Raw genomic sequence first — 21,097 nt, 5'->3', positions numbered from 1 at the left:
ATGGCGACTCATGCCTTCCTCCTAGCTGCAGCCCTCTTGGCTTTGTCATGCTTTCATGCCATTGCCTCTGATCCAAGCCTTCTCCAAGATGTCTACATGCCATATACACAACTATTATTTTCACTTTTACATATATAGGTCATCATCAGTTGTGTCCAATTACCTAATTAACAAACTAACTGTCGCCTATATACATTTTTCTAACTTACTATTACTGTTGCACATAGTGCGTGTGAATGGACTCCCATGCAAGGATGCAAAGGATGTTGTTGCTGAGGATTTCTTCTTCCCGGGCCTTCACATGGCCGGCAACACAACCAACAAGCAAGGCTCTGCTGTGACACCAGTGAACGTGGCTTAGATTGCCGGGCTCAACACCCTAGGCATCTCTCTTGCCTGCATCGACTATGCACCCTATGGTCTTAACCCTCCTCACACACATCCACGGGCCACTGAGATGTTGACGGTGCTTGTGGGCTCCTTGTATGTCGGCTTTGTCACATCAAACCCGGACAACAAGTTGTTCGCAAAGGTTATTAACAAAGGGGATGTGTTCGTGTTTCCTGAGGGATTGATCCATTTCCAGTTCAATTATGGAACAAAGTGCGCTGTGGCCCTTGCAGCATTGAGTAGCCAAAACCCTGGGGTGATCACTGTGGCCAACGCTGTATTTGGGTCCAAGTCATCCATCTCCGATGACGTCCTTGCCAAGGCTTTTCAAGTCGACAAGCAAACTGTTGACCGCATCCAAGCTCAGTTCTAGAGAACATGCAAACATACATACTAGTAGTTTGTTAAATATGCACGCATTGAGGATTCCTTGATTCTTTGTTTGTGTTCTGTTGTTTAAAATAATTAGCTAGTGTGGATGGATACTACGATTCTGTACTTTTCTTATAATAAAAAGTAATATGTTACAATCCATTTGTTTCTTAAGTGAAAATAATCTTATCTTGTTTGAGTACCATCCTAGATATAAACTGCATCTTGCATATCTTTCTCTAGCAATAGCTCGACCATTTTCCTTTCTGGGCCAGCTATCCACTCGACACCTTAAGCTTTAAGGTTACTCAATTTTAAGTAGATGCTTCGAGCTTTCAGGGGCCACTTACTGGGTTTTACGGATGATGCTTAATTAGAAGCTGACTGAACTTGAGAATCTGAACTTAATACTTTTTCTTCATGAGTAATAAATTATAGATCAGCAGTTCTGGGATGATACTAGAAATACGATTGTACAACTAAAATATTCATGCAGGGTGCTTGCTAGAGAGAAGAAAACTTGCGGTACGTTCCAACCTTTCTCAATGGTCATGTTCCCACTTAATTAACTCCATGGACAGCCCTAGGACTTCCAAACATGTATCGAGTCACCGAATTTGGCCTCTTTTGGAATGTTGTTAGAATACAAATCCTATTGCATGAGGACTTCGAGTTGTATTTGGCAAAGTGCAGGGCTGGGTTTTTTTTGAAGAGAAGCAACGTAGTCATGCACCGGAGATGTAAGCTTTGGTTGAATCGTTGTTTAGAAGTATGGTGCCTCTAGTGTCATCTATGACTAACATATTCGTCTCAGTAGATTCAATTGACAGTTCTGCTGGTGGAGATTTGGTAGTAGTATGCTGCTGCGTGAGGGTCAATTTTTAATTACTAGTATTGGACTTATAGTTAGAATAGATCTAGAGGCAGTATGGTGCAAGGATTAAGCTTCTACAAGGCATTGTGCAATCCACGGTCAGTGCAAAGTGAATACGAGGCAAGGTGGAGCTTGGTTGTGGTTAGAACTCGTAGAAAGCACACGTGCAGCTACGGTGGGTTGATGGAGCAACAACGGCTCAGTTTCTAGCCGAATGTCGTTATTGGGAGCCGGGATCCATGCAGTATACAATCACAAGGCCACAGTTCATGCAGAAGTGTATGCTCCATGGTGGCTTGGTAGCTTCATGCATTACTACAAAAGTGGTTTTAGTAGACATCACATTGTGATTTTATAGGTTGTCAAGAAGAGTATTCCCCTCTAAAAATAGTTAAGGGCTCCAAGAGACAAAATCCATACCTAGAAATAAGTTTATAGCAACCTCTGAAGTTGTCCTCCTCTGAATATATATGTAGCCATTTTAAGAGATAACCTTCTTAATAGGCCCACCTCTGGATATCGATTTTTAGAGCTATGTCCTTATATGGTCCCAACTTTTGCAATATAGGTCCATGCCCATTTAGCGTGACAAAAACCATAGAAACCCACTTAGACGGATCCTCTCTCTCTCTCTCTCTCTCTCTCTCTCTCTCTCTCTCTCTCTCTCTCTCTCTCTCTCTCTCTCTCTCTTATCCACCTTTCTCGATTTCTCCTCCATCGAGTCTCTCTCTCTCATCTGTACTCTCGATGTCTCTCTCTTGCTACCTCACCCAACTATTCAAACTTAAAGCCCTAAAGATGGTGTTATGGCTACCCTTAGTCGGCTGCCTACGAAAGATTGAAAACACTACTCTGCTGAAGTTTTTGTGATGTAATCTTTTTTAATTAGACTGGGGTTTGTGCGTCTCAATAGTCAAGGTGTGCTCTCAGGCTTATCTCACACACAAAAGAGGAAATTGTAACGAATGTGCAAAGGAAGAATGGATCAACAAGTGCAGGTAATTTCAGCAAAGCCCAATCAAAAAGCAACATCCATGAAGAATGTTTGGAAGCCAAAACAAGTTATTTCTACTTCTACTTGAATTTGATCGAGTACTATGACCAATAAATTAATTATGACTCTTAGAATAAATATGGTTGATGTGTTCTCACTTACCATCGTCCTTGGATAATTCTGGTTCAGAAAAAAATTGTACACAAGCTTTGCAAAAAAAAAAAAAACAGGGGACATGTATTCACCCTCCAAGCTGACAAGCCATGCAAAACACATGCACTGGATGGTCCGGTGCATTATGACAAACCGCCTGATGTGTGTACCAAGATGGAGTCCGAGTTGCATTCAATTTCCATGTTTGGTTCGTGTTTGTTTTGGGTTTATTTCGTGATGTATTTGGAATATATGCCTGGGATAGACCTCCCACCCTATAAATATAAAAAGGGCACGACCCATTGTGGCATTCAATCAATCAAAAATACAACTTTTCCAAATCTTATCTCTTAAAACCCTAGTATATGCTGTTATACCAGCTTCTAGATGGAGTTTGTGGTCATTTTAGGTAGCATTGCCTATTAAGAGCAACCCTAGGTGCGCCTCCCCAACAACTACTACAATAAAACTTAACCGAGGCGTTTGACAAAAGGGCTTGGAGGCAGGCGGACCAGTTGCCTGCCTCCGTTATTCGGTGGACGAGCAGCCGGCCCAGCAACCGCCTTAGTTAATCATTAACGGAGGCGAACCTAATGTGAGGCGGTTGTTTAAAGGTAACCACCTCGGTTAATCTATTAATTGAGGCGGTTGTTATAAGGTGCCCACCTCGGTTAATCGATTAACCGAGACAGTCATGCGTAAGGCCCGCCTCCAAAAAATAGTGGCCCAGCAGGCAGCTCATCTCAGCCCGACACTTATTGTATATATATATATATATATATATATATATATATATATATATATATATATATATATATATATATATATATATATATATATATATATATATATGAAGAGTTAGGGTTATCCATAGCCATCTCTCTATCCCTCACCCATCACCTCACACCACTCTCCCCTCTCTTGGCTCAGTCCTCACGCGCATGGCCCTCTCGTCTCTCTCGCGCATGCATGGCCGCTCTCTCCCTCTCTCTCATCTCTCACCGGTGGGCGCTCCCTTTCTCCTCTCGCGCTGGGCGTTCTCTGGAGCTGGTCGGAGGCGCTCGCACCCAGGTGGCCTGCTCGTGCTAGGCCACGGTGGTGGCTTACGAGTGTCGCGGGGCAGGGCCTCTCACGATAGCGGGGCCGCTCGCGCCCGGTGGTGATGGGCCTCTCGTGTCCGGCGGGGTCTACAGCGTCGGCGTAGCGCACGGCTGCCGTCCTCCAGCAGTGGCGCGAGGCCTTCGACGGTGGAGCGCAGGACTAGGCTTGCAGATCTACTATCAGGGCTTGTGGATCCAACAACCATCGACCAGCAACCATTACCGTTACCTAATTAACCGAGGTGTCCAGGCAACCACCTCCGTTATTCATGGATTAACTGTGACCTTTGGACGGAGGCGTTTGCCTTTGCCCGCCTCCAAAAATAAAAAACGCCCACCTCCATTAAGTTTACTATAGTAGTGAATGGTCCTTGCTGGTAGGCATTCATAGATTTGTCAGCGCGGAAATTAGAGCACTATATATCGTCGGATAGTCCCATGCATGCACATCTACGTGGGCCATAGCGAGTGCTATTGTCCGGTGTTCACCTTTTTGCCATCGCTGGACCGTCCGGTGTTCATTTTTTGGTGATCTACCTTTTGCATGTCCAAGTGGTGCTGTGTGTGGCTGTCTTTTGCGCAGACTGTCAGAAAAATATTTTCCTGTCGGGATACATATTTTTCTGTCGGTTTATACACACAGACTTATTCGAGTTTTTAGTAGCGCAATAAGTAGAAATCAACTCTCATTGTCAATCAGGAAAGCCAGTTTATCATACGGATTATTGGTTGGTCGATGTAGATGTGTTTATCATATGGAAACATGCCCACCTAGAGACAAATCAGGGACTGCAACAATCCATGGGCCTGTTTGGTTGGTGACCAAAACTTGCCACGCCTAACCTTTGGCAAACTATGGCTGCCAAAGAAAGTGTGGTTGTAAAGTATAGGCAATCATTTTGGTCAGCTGAGCGAGCAATCTTTTGAGATCCTGTACAGATTTCAGATGCCTTGATCTAGATCAACCATCAAGAACCAACCAAAAGGGTACCCGCAACCATCTCCGGATAGCCATGATCAGGTTCATACCTGGAGCGATGAAGAGAAACCAAGTTGGACTAAGAGACATCCTATTGACATCATCAACATCAACCCAACCACAGAGATTTCACCATGACATGACAATTCGGTCCTCAATGTTGAACCACTTGATAGTTGAGCTAATTCAGCAAAAGCAGCAATCTACCGGACAGTCCGACAATGCCATCGGACCATCCGATAGATCACAGTGCAGTAATAGTAAGTGGGAAATGAGTTGTTTGTCACTTAAATGGGTGGGACCCACATGTCAGCGCGAATTGAGATAGATATTTCTCAGCTTAAGCCACTCTCTCTCACTCATCCTCCCATTTGCAACACTCACTCTCTTTCTCTACTCACTAAAGAGCAAGCAAGAACCCTAGAAGCTAGAGAGGGGAGGGATTCGAGGAAGGATTGAAGAAGATTAAGGAGAGGAAGAAAGGAAGCTCTAGCAGCAGCCCATGGACACCCTTCACCCCTCAACCCCTTCATGGTGAGCTCAAGAAGAACCATCCTCTTTTCTTGGATTTTCCACCCAATGAGCTAATCCATGGATTTTGATGCAAGATTGAAGACTTCTTGCTGATGGTAGTTCCATCATATATAAGTAAGCTCATGGAGTTCTTATCCAGTTCAATCATCCAACAATTTCATGGATAGTACTTTGAACCATCTTTTTGGTATACTGCAAGAGAGGGTTCATATGGAGCCAAGCAAACTTGTAGATAAAGAAGCAAGAGTGGAGAAGGTTTGAATCTTCAACTTTTTTGCTATGGAAGCTCTCAGATCTCAGAGCCAAGGTTTTTATCTTAATCTCATGGTTCACCCTCAAGCCCTTATATCTATAAGTTTGATCCTAAACCTATAGCCACACTTAGTAAAACAAGCTCAAAACCTAGCTATCTTGAGCCTAGTAAATCACCCAAACTATCCTAGAGGTATTTTGCATGTAGCAAAACCGTCCAATTTATAAGAGCACAAGTACAATAGCAGCCCACAAATAGTCGCACTGTCATACTTGAGCCTATATAAACCCGGTAGTCCGTCGAGTACCACGAAGGGTCTCGATTAACCATCAACATACAACCAAGATCATACATGATTTAACATACATATCACACATTACATAAAGTTCACAAGTACCGTTCCATATATCAGAGTATGATTAAAAGTTATTACAAACCAAGTTCAAGTAAAATAGTAGCGGAAGCAAATAGAGTTTGAAACCAACGTCTCCATCATTGTTCAAATATGGTGCCAGCTTATGATCACAATCCCACAAAAGCATAAGAGAGGGATTAACAAGAGATGCCTTGCCTAGGGCTGTACTCCTCATCCACGGCGAGATAGAAGCAGTTCTTACAGTAGCCATGATACATCGTATTATCTACAACAATGGGAAATAAACCCTAAGTAAAAGAAGGTACTCAGCTAGACTTACCTGTCATAAACCAAAAATAAAGTGACTCCAAGGATCATGAAAGGCTTTATAAGTGGAGCAAGCTTGACAACATTTTGCACCAAAATCCACTAATTCAACTTTACCTTTTATAATTCGGTCATCAAGTTAATTAAAGCTATTCTTCTCTAGATTAGCAACTAACCTGTGCCAAACATGTGGTATATCATTTAGTAGCATAGCAATAGTAACCATATTCGGTGTAATAATTCCATGTTCATCATAACCATCATATTCCATAATCCAATTACTATGATGTTGGGGCTAGTCAAGTTTTTCACTGTCCGGGAGAGACAATGATCCGAATTGATTTCAATCAGCTAGGAATTTATTCCTAACACAAACCCCGGCAAACCAGATCAATGGTCACCTTAGGTCACCTTTGGTACAACTCAGGTCCACATTTCGTGGGTTCAATCAGCACCGCACAACTAGGGATAACCAGCTGCTAGGACATTTACGCCCGGCCTGCCCTTGGGCTCACGTCTGGCTCCCCGCACATCCTTACTACCATCCAGAGTGCACACTTTTATAGAACGGGGCCCGGCCTTAGTTGAGCTACTCAGCTTCACGGTCGAAATGAGTTATCCGGTCAGCTAAGTGAGAGGCATGCGTTCAATCTCAACATAAATGCCAACAACGGTACGGTCCTTAATTGGTACAGATGGAATCACATGAGTCAACCTATGTGTAGACTCCGCTTGGCCTCCAGTTATATTATCCCATAGTTCTTTTGCACGATAGCAAATATAGCCAACCGTGCTCCGGTATCCACCTATATCTTGCAGGTGACAGGAAATCAACCGACTTCTACCGGTCTAAGCATGGCTAAGCATATATTCAATCCTAGACCTATAAAGGGTTAAAGGTATATGTATCTAGACAGGGTAGTTCTATGCATCAAGTGTTTTTCCAATCAACTCTTATAACCTAATGCATCAAACATAAAGGACTCAAGTGATATTTTGTAAAGCATGGGAGGCTTAAAATACTCCAGGGCTTGCCTTTGATAAAAGAAGTTGGCCTGTGGTCTAGGCACTCAGGTAAGTCTTCAAGAGTTTGTTCCTCTCCTTCTGGAGCTACAGGCTGAGGTGCCTCCCAATGTTCCTCTTCTTCTTCGTTGAATTCCAATATAGTGATCCCCTCAGATGATCCTATATGCATGAGCATTAAATAAGATATCACGAATGCATATATACTAACATGCATGATATGATATGGTGTGATGAAATGCATCCTCATAAGTGTTCTCAACAACATTACATTAAGGTGATAACAAAATAAATTTTCTTTTACTGAGTAGGTGCATATCTCTTCTCTCATAACTTAAACAAACACTTATGTAAATCATTTGCTGGACAACAAGACAGCAACCAATTGTTTTGACCATAACTAGAGTTATAAACATCAAAATAATATGGTTGTGGACATTCTGGAAATCTTATGAAATTTCCTACAACTTTATTTTAATCAACTTAATGTGATTCAACACTTATCTAGGTCAAACAATTCAATCTTTCAGATCTATCCAGAGAGCAAGCATTTCTGACAGCAGACTTCTAACAGCCATAATTCTTAAACTATAAGACCTATGACTATGAAAATTTAATACCAGGTAGATAAGTAAGTTATCTACAATTTTGTTATTAACAAGGTTTACAAAAAATACAATTATCATCATGAAATTATCACCACAATAGAAATTATACATGCAGCCATCTAGTTGAAATATAAAGCAATAATTAACTATCTGCTTATAACCAATTACTTCTAAGCCCAACTAACAACATCAACATATTATATGCATCACAAACACCACAAAAAACATCATGGTTAAGCCTAAGTAATTTATTTATATTCAATTTTTAATTTCCTTATATAATAAGGTGATTTAAAGGATAAATATTTTCAATGCTCAATAAATTCTGAAAAAATTTCAGTAGCTTACATATGACCCTAATAGTCTGCGGTACAAATTTCATGCCATTTGGATAAGTATAGCTACCTCTACAAAAATGACAAGTTACATATGCTTATTATAGCAAAAATTGTTTAGCATAGTGAAAGTGTCAAACAACAGATTTAATATTTTTCTTACTTTCCTCCTAGCATGAGAATACAGTGTAAAAATTTGTATGATCATATTTTATGTATTTTTACCTCAGTTAATTTCACTAGAATCTAGCAATTAATTAAGATTAAATAGGAAGACCATATGACAAGTATGTCTACTGTAGGTTTAGTATTTTTCCTAGCTAGAGCATGTCAACACAAGACCAGCAAATTTGGAATCACAATTTTATCACCTTCCTAGCTCAAGTTATTCATTTTACAAGATATAAACTATTTTAAAAGCACTTATCTTGCTCAATTTAATTCTCCCAGAAAAATACCATAAGCAGTAGATTTCATCTTTTTATCAAATATTACACTTCATAATGAATCTAATAAAATTTGGTTGACCCCATTTGGATACTCCTAGCTCTAGATATAATTTTTTGAAGCTTGTAACAAAATCTATGAAAAATAAATAAAGAAAATTAAATTTCCAACCAGGAGCTATAGCTAGGTGCACCTGGTCTATACACCCAAGGTGGCTGACAGCAGGGGCCCGCAGTCAACTCGGCCCCATGTGCTAGTGAGACAGAGTAGAGCACCGGCTTGACCGGTGAAAAGCTCATCGACGGCGAGGTCACCGGCGGTAGCGTCATCACCAATGTGTTCCCTGACTCATTCCACATCTATGGGTGCCCTCGGTTGCCTTAGAGGCTCACCGGAGCTAGCTCGATGGCAGCCAGGGCGGACGGTGGTGTTGCACGGTGGCGCACCAGCCATCTCTAGCCATGGAAAGCTCGGATGGGCTCAGTGACACTTCTACTAGGATCTAGCGAAGACCTAGGGTTAGGTTAGGGTGACGGTGGAGCGGCGGTGAAGCTTGGCCACGTGCATGGTATCATAGCGGCGAGAGCGCAATGGTGAGCAGCCACGTTCCGGCATCGACATGCCAGCATTGGCTTGACTGCCAGCGGCGTGAGCTCGACGTGACCCTATGCTAACCCTAACAAGAGAAAGGCATGTGCGAGACTGCTCGGTGGAGCACGACAACGGTGAGCGCAAGCTCGGCGGTGCTTCAGTGATGGCTGCGGCAACGATGATATGAACTGTGACCTCACCTAAGCTCGGATGGCGGCAAGGGTGAGTCAGCTGGGTGGAGCATGGTGCAGCGGAGCTATGGGTGCGAGGAATCGAACAATGGCACGACGGCGATGGCATGCGAGCTCAGCGGAGCTCGGCGGCAATGATGGCGGTGCTGTGGTTTCGCTCGGGCGCGATGAGAGTGAAAGCAAGGCAAGGCAGAGAGAATGAGCATGGTGTGGCATCTACTTCTACCCGCTCTAGCCTGACTGATGGGGCCAGCTCCGGCGTACGGCCACCAGGTGGTGGCCATAGCCTACGCACGGTCAGCCATGACGGCCAGCGTTGAAATCGGCTAAGTGCCGATTCAGTTGACTGAACCTACGATCTTTCACTGGTAGAGAACAGAGCTTTACTCCTGGTGGGGAACCCCCTCTAGTCCCGGTTCCCCACCCAGGAGCAAGCATCCAGGACTAAAGGGGGGGTCCTTTAGTCCCGGGTCAGGAACCGGGACTAAAGGAGGACCTTTAGTCCCGGTGGGTAACACCAACCGGGACTAAAGGAGCCTCCTGACATGCCACGATGGCCGGCACCTTTAGTCCCGGTTGGTAATACGAACCAGGACTAAAGGTTTTTTTTCTTTTTTCTTTTCTTTTCATTTTTTTGTTTTCTTTTCAAAATAGGTTTTCGAAGTCGTATTGTACGCTGCTAATTATACATTTATACGCATGTATAGTATGTTTCGGTTCAAGCACAATGAACGTATTAAATCACACAATTCAAGCATAGAAATATATATATATATGCATGCATGCATGCATCATATATATATTTACATGCATGCATGCATATGTGTATTTTACATTATATTATTTCATGTGCATATATTACAAAAGATTGCATTACAGTTGTTATGACATAACAAGTTTCCTCTCATCCTCTAGCTTGGCTTCAATGGCAGTGTTGGGTCGAAGTAGAACTCGCCGTTGGAATCGATGACATGCTCATTAAAAAATCCGGCTATAGACTCTTGAATTGCTTTGATTTGGTCTTGCCGTATGACCTTTTCCTCCAACCATCGAGTCTACAGGTTTGAATTAAAGGAAAATAAATTAATATATGTACATATATATATATATATATATAAAGACATAGTAACACAATCAATAATAATAATTAAATGAATATATAGTGTATTTTTAACGTACTTTGAGTCTCTCTGTAGGAGTTCTTTGGGAGACCACCTTGATAAACTTGCAAACATAGTAACCACAGTAGTTGTTCCCCTGTTCCTGCCTCAGACACCACTTTACGAGAAAAATATTTGTCATCCAATCTGGTGATCCGGTGAAAGCTATATGTTTAATTAATAAAGATGATGCGATTCAGGGGACTTACTTTCAAAGGGATTACATTCAGTGGTGTTTTGCATTTTTCCATGTGTTGCTTCTCAATAAAGGTTTTCCAAACACTACCCTATAAAAAATTTGTCACGTCATCAGATATAGTTAATCATCATGTTTGTGTGTATATATAGTTGCTAGAGATCCCGAAATTACCTCTGGATAATATCTATCATATCTTGGTAGTCTTGTTGTGGTTTTCTTATCGAGTCATAGATTATCAAGTGACTTTTCACCAGATCGATGTCCATCAATATCCAGTGATTGCTGCATGTGTTTATAGGATATAACGCATAACACTCATTAATTAACTAGAATCAACATATGAGCCATTAAGGATGATCGACATGATTAACACTCACTTGAAGTTATAGGGAAAGAGTATATCCTTCTTGTGGCGTTGGTTCACTAAGAAGTTCATGAGGTTACTCTCTGACTCATTCTTCCAATTAGTCTTTGGAGTAATTGGGTCTTTGAATACTATATGGGGATCAACAAAACCAATTTCATTGCAGACTTCCTTTCTGAGCTCTGTCATTGTAAATCTACATATATATAGTACTTGTTAGAATAATTTATATGCATATACACACATATGATGAGTTTAATAATAGATCGAAAGAATTATTACTTATAGGCAATAGCAGCTAATGATAACTTTGTCCAGAGAGGTCAGGTGGCATAGTTGATGAAATTATGCAAAGTCAACATACATAACATCATCACCACGGAACCAATGTTTGTCTCTAATTCTGACACCAACGTAGAAGTCTCCACTGGTAGACGCCTGCATGTACCACTTGTTTAGCAGGTACATTTGCGTCCCCAGATCAGATAAGGCTTGAGGGTTGTATAGACTCTGGCCTAGTACAAATTTTTTCTTCCAAATATCAACCTCCGCCGCACTCTCAATGTTTCCATCACTAAACATCTGGTAAAGGTCGAGACCAGTCTCATCAATAAATTCACCAAGGTGATCCAAATCGACATCTGGAGGTATGTTTGCCTGATGCATTAATCCTAAATTCGAACCATATTCATTACCAACAACTAGTGGGGGGATTGATTGGTGTGCTTGTTGTCCGAGTTGGGCAACTCCTTTCCCTGCCCGCTTCTTTTTCTGTGCCGCCTCAATTGACTTGGTGAGAGTGCGGTCATAGTCCGATAACGTTGATTTGGACGGCTTATGAGATTCCCGCTGTTGTTGCTGGTAAGAAGTCACCTTTTTTCTTAGAATATCTAGAGCTACGAAGAAGTACGGTTTCTCCAGGTTTCTCCTTGCTTCTTGATTCATTTTAAGTTTGTCATAGAATCTAGACATGTCTTTTTTATATGCATCAGTTCCTTCTTCCTTCTCTTCAGATATTATTTTGGGAATAGCCCTTGGTTTCACGGTGGCTTTCTTTGCAGGCGGGGACTGGTTCTTCGTTTGAGGGGCTGGCCTCTTGCTAGGCTTCTTGGTAGGTGGGGGCGGGGGAGGCGTTGGAGACCTCCTTGGAGGTGTTGGCAGCGGCGTTGTAGACCTCCTTGGAGGTGGCGGCTACGGCGTTGTAGACCTCCTTGGAGATGGTGTGGATGTAGCCTCGCCTTCCAACACAATGTCATCGTATAGAGCACTATGATGATCTGGCGATTGAACAATTGGATTTAGGTTGGGGGAGGATCTGCTACAAAAAAAGGAATGACATATTATTATGAGCAGATTGTTAATTATTTAAGCCAATACAAATTAATGATGTAGTGTTTTCATCCGCACGTACCTATGGTGAGGTAGTTCAGGAGGAGGTGGAGCCAACATCCCTGGAATGATGATGTAGCGCTTGCGCCATAGAATGAATGTCTTCTCCGCTTCTCCTATAGTCTTCTTGCCATCACCTCCAGGAATGTCAAGAGGCAAATCACTAAAACCTTTTTCAGCTTTATCTACCGAGATGGTAGCATATCCTTCTTGGATTATATTCCTATGAATCCTTGGTGTCTTGGTTCGGTCGATAGGATTAACAAGACCGATAGCCACCTTGATTGTGGAATTCTCCTTCGGAATGTGTAGCTCACACGTTGTACAAGGTTCAGTGACGTCATCCATAGGGAAGCGTAGTCCTATGTCCCCTTGATTTGGTATCTCCGTGGAAGCGCAGCTGCTTTTCAACTGAACAGATTGGCTAATGTTGATTCCTGGCTCTGATGCCTGCTTGCTTGCACTCACTGCTATTTGCACTTGCCTTCTGATTTCCTCCTGCATTCTCGCTTCAAGGTTTTTTTCCCGCTCCTGTGCTTCACGCACCGCTTCCTCCAACCTCTGGAGCCGCTGTGCCTCTTCTTCCTTCTTTCTCTGGTGACTTCTGTAGGAAGGTCTATCCTGAGGGAATCCATGCTCCCACGAGACACTTCCTTTGCCTCTAGTTCAGCCACCATGTTCAATAGTCCTGATGGCGTATGTCAGCTCATCCTTCTCTCTGTTGGGCCTGAAGGCACCACTAGCAGTAGCTCTCTGAGCATAAAACAATCTTTCTGCTACTTCTTGCAGTCTTGCGCCATAAATGCACTTCCCTGTCTCCTGGTCTAGTGTTCCCCCATGAGCGAAAAACCAATTCTTTGCACATTCTCCCCACTCGAGTGATTCTGGTCTGATACCCTTGGCAAGAAGGTCTACTTCCATTTTGTTCCACTTCTTAATGGCAGTCGGGTAGCCACCTGATCCCAAGTTATGGTGGTATGTCTTCTGTTGGGCATTACGTTGGTTCTTTATCACCCGACTCACACCCTCTTCCAAAGTCTTGTACTGTACAAACTCATCCCAATAGGGCCTCTGCTTTGAGATCAGGCCTGGGACAGCAAAATCTGGTGCTATGTTCTTCTTGACATACATCATGTATAGGTGTTTCTTCCAAGTCTGAAACTAGGTGGCCATCTTCTTCATTGCCCAATCCCTAACTCGCTCCTTCAATTCATCACCATCTATTATATCATCATAACCATCTGTTTGGAGCGTGAAATGTACCAAGACATCTTTCCAAATTAACGCCTTGTCACGATCGAAGACAAAACTAATATGAGGAGCATTGGTCTTCTTCTTCCATTCACGGGTACTAATCGGGAGCCGGTCCCGTACAAGGTAACCACAGTGGTGCACAAATTTCATTTTATTCGGCCCCCCCGGTTCTCCTGTATCCACATTGAACTCCGAGATGATGAAGCGGCCCTCCAATGGCTTTTTGGGACCTCGAACATTTTTACTCTTCGTTGTAGTTGTTGATGTCGATCCAGAGGGCTACAAAACATAAAATTATTTTTAATGTCATGAGCACACATAAGACATATGATAATATATATAGCTAATAATAAAAAATATATACTTGGCCAATATGTTGTTGCTCATTTTGTTCAAGAGCTAAGTACTGACTCCCGTCATCTACATCCTCTTGCACGTTATTTTTAGCACCATCATCGCCGGCAACTTGAGTGCCAGTGTTGATCAAATTCATCATCAACTCCTCCTCATCCATGTTTCTCGGGTCGGCCATCTAGCTTCAAAAAACAAAACCAATATATAGTACGTCAAATCTTTGCTTACATGCGTAAAATCTATGAACAATATGCATTATTAAATCTTGCCCCTCGGTCACGGACGCAATTCGCCACACTAGGGCGAACTGCGTCGGTACTAGGGTGAATTAGGGCTATACATAAACGGCCGAGGGTGAATTGCGTCGGTGACTAGGGCAAACCACGTCGGTGACATCAACAGCGCGGTTCGCCCTGGTGTGATTGTTTAGCATTAACGATTACGATAATATGAATGTTGATCAACTAGGCCACGAGGGAGGGCGGTGTGACAAGAGTGGCAGTGCTCCACTCCGCCGTATATATGTCTGTACACATGGGTGAACGAGGGCGGCGGTGCTCCGCCGTATACATAGAAACGCATGGGCGAACGAGTGCGGCGGTGCTCCACGACGTATATATACATGCATATGAATATAAATGACATATATATACGTGTCGGCGTGGTGGCCGGTGTGCTGACGACGACGACGTGAGGCGGGCCGGCGTGCTGACGACAACGACGACGTGAGGCGGGCCGGGGCGGTGTTGGTGCGTGATCTTGTGATCCTATGTACCATGTGAACCATGTAGTCATTCATCATATGAGAAAATTCTATGCTGATAATGTAAGTATAAGTCATTATGAAATGTAAGTATATGTGTCTTATTGCTAATATAACCATTACTATTTCCAAAATGATAAGAATTTATTTTCTTCTTCTACAGGCGATCTCTGATGCTATAATATAAAGTTTGAAGATAGTCTTTCCGGAAAAAATATGTAATGCTCATATTACTTTAGCAACATTAATATATTATATCTGTATATTCAAAGTTCACAAATGAAGAAACGTTGAAGTTTTCCTTCATTGTCTGTAGCCATGCATGCAAGTCCAACCATGCTTACATCATCACATGTGATATTTTTTATAAACTAAAATACGCTTAGTTTACAAACTGGGTATCCAAATTGAGTTCCTATTTGACCATTATATATCCTACAACAAATCCTTCAAAAAAAAAGACCCTACATGAATATATTTGGAGAAAATTTCATTAACAAACATTGATCTATGAAGATAGAAAAAATTCTTCTATTGAGCAAAGGCAGTGTTCTAGATTCATCAAACAATGTTCTAGTTTCCGGCCACCGTCTGAGAATGTACAAAGAGATCGACGAACTGATCACCTCGAGCTCGGCAGTGGAGGGCCTCGGGCGCGGTGGAGGGCCACGGGCGCGGTGGAGGGCCTCGGGCGCGGAGGAGGGCGTGGTGGAGGGCCACGGGCGCGCGCGGTGGAGGCCACACGAGGAAGAAGAGGGCGGCGGTGTCACGGAAGGCGAACGGACGGTGGCGCGAGGAAGAAGAGGGCAGCGGTGTTCGACGAGGAAGAAGACGAGCGGATCGATCTGCGCCAGGCGCTGGAGGTTATATATCAGAGAGAATTACTCCCGGTGCCAGCCACCAACCGGGAGTAAAGGTCCTTTACTCCCGGTGCGTGTTACCAACTGGGAGTAAAGGTCCCTTTACTCCCGGTGCGTGTTACCAACCGGGAGTAAAGGTACCTTTACTCCCAGTTGGTAACACGCACCGGGAGTAAAGAGTTTTTTTGGTGGGCCACGAAACTGCAGCCCACCTTTACTCCCGGGTGGGCTTCCCACCCGGGAGTAAAGGTGGCCTGCAGTTTCGTTTCCCGCCTGTTTTGAGCAGATTTTTTTAATAGAAATATGGATTTTCTTGTTAAATACATAGTAAATTAAATAAAAGGCATTAAATTATTTTGTTAAAAATATGGATTTTCTTTTTCTTTATTGCACATAGGAAAAATCTATAACCTAACTTTTTTTATTTTTTGTTACAATTATAAAACATAATGTAACTAATATTTATTATTTCGTTAATGCAAAAATGTAGTGTTTAATTAAAATTATTAAAACTATTGGTTTTGGATAGGAAATTTGTTTTCACATCATTTTAACGTTAATATTTTAATTTTTCATCACTCAGTATCCTAATTTACCTTTTTGAGAGAGAAATCCCACCAAATTAAATATTGATTTAATTTGAAACATGACATAATAAACATCTGAATTCACAATTATTACATAATATCTCAAATACACACTACATTAAATCACTATATCATCAAGTGGGCACAGCAGTGAACTTCTTCTTTACGTATGTCCCTTGGTTATGATCGCTTCATAACCATGGAGTGTCCTCATCATTTACCAAGATGCTAGGGTCTTTGTTCACTTTGAAGGGTGGAATTCGGTCATCCTTTTCATAATCTTCTGACATGTCCGACTTGTCCTCAATTCCCACGATGACTCTTTTCCCTGAAAGAACTATGTGGCGCTTTGGCTCTTTGGTTGAGTCATTACCGTTTTTCCCTCTTTTTGGTTTGGTAGACATATCATTGACATAGAACACCTGATTCACATCCTTGGTAAGGACGAATGGTTCGTCTTTGTACCCAATATTACTAAGGTCTACTGTTATCATTCCATACTCGTTGTCTACTGTTACCCCGCCTCCGGTCACCTTGACCCATTGTCACTTGAACAATGGGATCTTCAAAGTAGGTGCATATTCTAGTTCCCATATTTCATCTATGCGTCCATAATATGTCTGCTTATTCCCATTCGGGTCTGTAGCATCTATGCGGACATCACTATTTTGGTTGGTACTCCTTTTATCTTGGGCTACTGTGTAGAATATGTTCCCATTTATCTCGTACCCTTTGTATGTGACGATATGCCATGATGGTTGCATAGCCAATAAATACAGTTGCTCATGGATGCTCTCATCACCTTGACATTTTTTTCGCAACCAACCACCGAAAGTTTCCATGTGCTTACGCGTAATCCAAGCTTCAGTCTTCCCTAGAAACTCAGATCGTAAGAGATCCTTGTGTGTCTCAATATACGGATCTACCAAAGAGGAGTTCTGTAGAACTATGTAGTGCGCTTTATTAAAATAATCATCATCCGTACCAATATATGTTTTCCTCCCTAGTGTCCCCTTTCTGCTTAGTCTCCCCTCATGTCTCGATTCAGAAACACCAATCGAGTCAAGGTTAGGAATAAAGTCAACACAGAACTCAATGACCTCTTCTGTTCCATAGCCCTTGGCGATGCTTCCTTCTGGGCGAGCACGGTTGTGAACATATTTCTTTAGGACTCCCATGAATCTCTCTAAGGGGAACATGTTGTGTAGGAACACAGGACCGAGAGCGAAAATCTCCTTGACTAGGTGAACTAGGAGGTGTGTCATAATATCAAAGAAGGAAGGAGGGAACACCAACTCAAAGCTGACGAGACATTGAACCACATCATTCTGTAGTTTAGCTAGATCAGTTGGATCAATTGCCTTCTGAGAAATTGCATTGAGGAATGCACATAGCTTCACGGTGGCTAGACGTACATTTGGAGGTAGAATTCCTCTTAATGCAACTAGAAGTAATTGCGTCATGAGAACGTGACAGTCATGGGACTTTAAGTTACAGAATTTCTTCTCTGGCACATTTATAATACCCTTTATATTCGAGGAGAATCTAGATGGTACCTTGATGTTGTTTAAGCATTCAAACATGATTTCCTTCTCTTTGCTTAGACGTAAGTAATGGCGTCCATCATCTGTCTTCTCTGGATGCAGGTTGTCTCTTTCTCTCAAACAACGCAGGTCCTGTCGTGCTTCAAATGTGTCCTTAGGCTTTCCATACACACCCATAAAGCCTAGCAGGTTCACACAAAGATTCTTCATCAGGTGCATCACGTCGATCGAGCTGCGGACCTCTAGGACTTGCCAATAGGGTAGGTCCCAAAATATGGACTTCTTCTTCCACATGGGTGCGTGACCGTTAGCGTCTTTCGGAACAGGTTGGCTTCCATGTCCTTTTCCAAAGACAACTTTCACATCATTGACCATATCGAGTACATCCTCACTGGTTCGGTTGCGAGGCTTGGTCAGGTGGTCTGCCTTCCCTTTAAAATGCTTGCCTTTCTTTCTTACGGGGTGATTTGCAGGAAGAAATCGACGATGGCCAAGGTACACGACCTTTCGACATTTTTTCAAGAATACACCTCTAATATCACTGAAGTAGTGTGTGCATGCATTATATCCCTTGTTTGACTGTCCTGAAAGATTACTTAGAGCAGGCCAATCATTGATTGTTACGAACAACAATGCTCATAGATCAAAGTGTTCCTGTTTGTACTCATCCCACACAAGTACACCTTCTTTATTCCACAAAATGAGAAGTTCATCAATAAGTGGTCTCAGGTACACATCGATGTCATTGCCAGGTTGCTTCGGGCCTTGGATGAGCACAGGCATCATAATGAACTTCCGCTTCATGCATAACCAAGGAGGAATGTTGTAGATACTTAGAGTAACAGGCCAAGTGCTATGACTACTGTTCTGCTCTCCAAAAGGATTGATACCATCTGTACTTAAAGCAAACCTTAAGTTTCTTACGTCATTTGCAAACTCCGGGAATTCTCTGTCGATTGCTCTCCACTGGGACCCATCAGCAGGGTGTCTCAACATATTGTCTACCTTACGGTCTTCTTTGTGCCATCGCAACAATTTTGCATGTTCTTTGTTTCTAAACAGACGTTTCAAGCATGGTATTATAGGAGCATACCACATAACCTTGGCAGGGATTTTCTTACGCGGACGTTCACCCTCAACATCACCAGGGTCATCTCGCCTGATCTTATACCGCGACGCATGGCATACCGGGCATGCATCCAATTTCTCGTACTCTTTGCCACGGTACAGGATGCAGTCATTAGGACATGCATGTATCTTCTCTATTTCTAGCCCCATAGGACAGACAACTTGTTTTGCTTCGTAGGTAGTGGCGGGCAATTCATTGTACTTCAGAAGCATCTTCTTTTGGATTTTTAGTAACTCTCCAAATCCCTTGTCAGATATACCATTCTTTGCCTTCCATTGCAGCAATTCTAGTGTGGTTCCCAACTTTTTCTGCCCTGCATCACAAGTTGGGTACAACAATTTCTTGTGATCTTCTAGCATCCGCTCGAACTTGATCTTCTCCTTTTCACTTTCACATTCTCTTTGTGCGTCACGAATGACCTGAGAAAGATCATCAGCCGGCTCATCTTTTGCGGCTATCTCTTCTTCAGCTTCTCCCATTGCAGTATCATTGAAGCACGCACCATCGGGAATAATATCATTGTCGTCCCATTGTTCTTCTTCACCTTCTTCCATTACAACACCGGTTTCTCTGTGCTTTGTCCAACAAATATAGTTTGGCATGAAACCCGACTTGAACAAGTGTGAATGAAGAGTCCTTGAGCAAGGATAATCCACCGTATTCTTACATATGGCACATGGGCAGCACATGAATTCGTCGCGTTTGTTTGCCTCGGCCGCACATAACAAAGAATGTATGCCGTCAATGAACTCTTGGGAGCGGCGATCAGCATTATACATCCAATGACGGCTCATCTGCATTACATGACATAAATATCATATTAAAACCTAGATCATAATTAATTATTTATACAACATGCGTGCCACCACAAAAGATACAAATTTATGAAAGCATCGCTACAATGTAGACAATCCCAACTACCACTAAAAGAACTAAAGCTAAAATACATTTCAGGAGCACAAGGATTTTGTGACCAATCTCAACTAAAACAGACAGATCCCCCGATTGTGCAACATCTTTGGGCTTCTTCGGCTGGATCACTGCCTCATTAGCCGCCGTATCTGCCTGTTGTGCAAGATATTTTTGCACGAGTTCAACATACTCTTCCTCCTAGTAGAAGCCTGAACATCGTCCACTACCATCCCACTGAAATTAAAACAAAAAATTAGAACTTTAATCACAACCATCATGAAAATAGGTATAAACTAACCATAATCATTAAATACGATAAAATAACTCACATTGCGATCCGGACACTTGTAGAAGATACGATCCTTGTTGGGACCCTCCTTCTTCACTCGGTACTCCATCACAATCTTCGTCTCATCACGACACTTGCCGCATGGAATGAGAGGGAGGCCCGGCCTAAGTCGCTTTGGAAACCCATGAGAGGCCGAGGACCCGGAAGCAGTTGCCATCTACTCTCTATACTCATTTTTAATATACTATAAATTTCTCCTTTTATAAACAAATAAAATGAAGAAACTATAAAATTATCTAGATCTCTATACTCATTTTAATACATTATAGCTCAAAAACATGTTTTAATAAATAACCATCCGTACTAGTTGACCTTGCTTACGTGATCATCTCGGCGAGCATTTCTCCATCGGACGGCACCGTACTTGGTCAAGGAAGAGCTCCGATTCTATGAGGAAGGGAACACGGTCTTCCACGACCATTGTTGCTCTCCCTCGTAGAATCAAAGCTCCTCCTTGATATCCGTTACCGCTCGGCAGAGAACATGATCGCCGAGATGAACATGGTCCGCAAGTTCAACTAATATGGATTTTCTATAATTTTCTAACTATTTTCTAAGTTTATATTTATATATACTACGTTTAGGTACGGTGATTAATAGACTACTACGACGATATCAGGACATGTGAATAAATAACCATCCGTACTAGTTGACCTTGCTTACGTGATCATCTCGGCGAGCATTTCTCCACCGGACGGCACCGTACT

General features: G+C 42.5%; 1 pseudogene; it reads left to right on the top strand.

Annotated features, from left to right (window-relative positions):
• Nucleotides 1-763, top strand: LOC136473600 (putative germin-like protein 2-2; annotated as a pseudogene).
• The last annotated feature ends 20,334 nt before the right edge of the window (nt 764-21,097 follow it).

The sequence above is a fragment of the Miscanthus floridulus genome, chromosome 8 (assembly GCF_019320115.1).
Source record: "Miscanthus floridulus cultivar M001 chromosome 8, ASM1932011v1, whole genome shotgun sequence".
Lineage (NCBI taxonomy): Eukaryota > Viridiplantae > Streptophyta > Magnoliopsida > Poales > Poaceae > Miscanthus > Miscanthus floridulus.
This window is presented reverse-complemented; position numbering and strand designations above follow the sequence as displayed.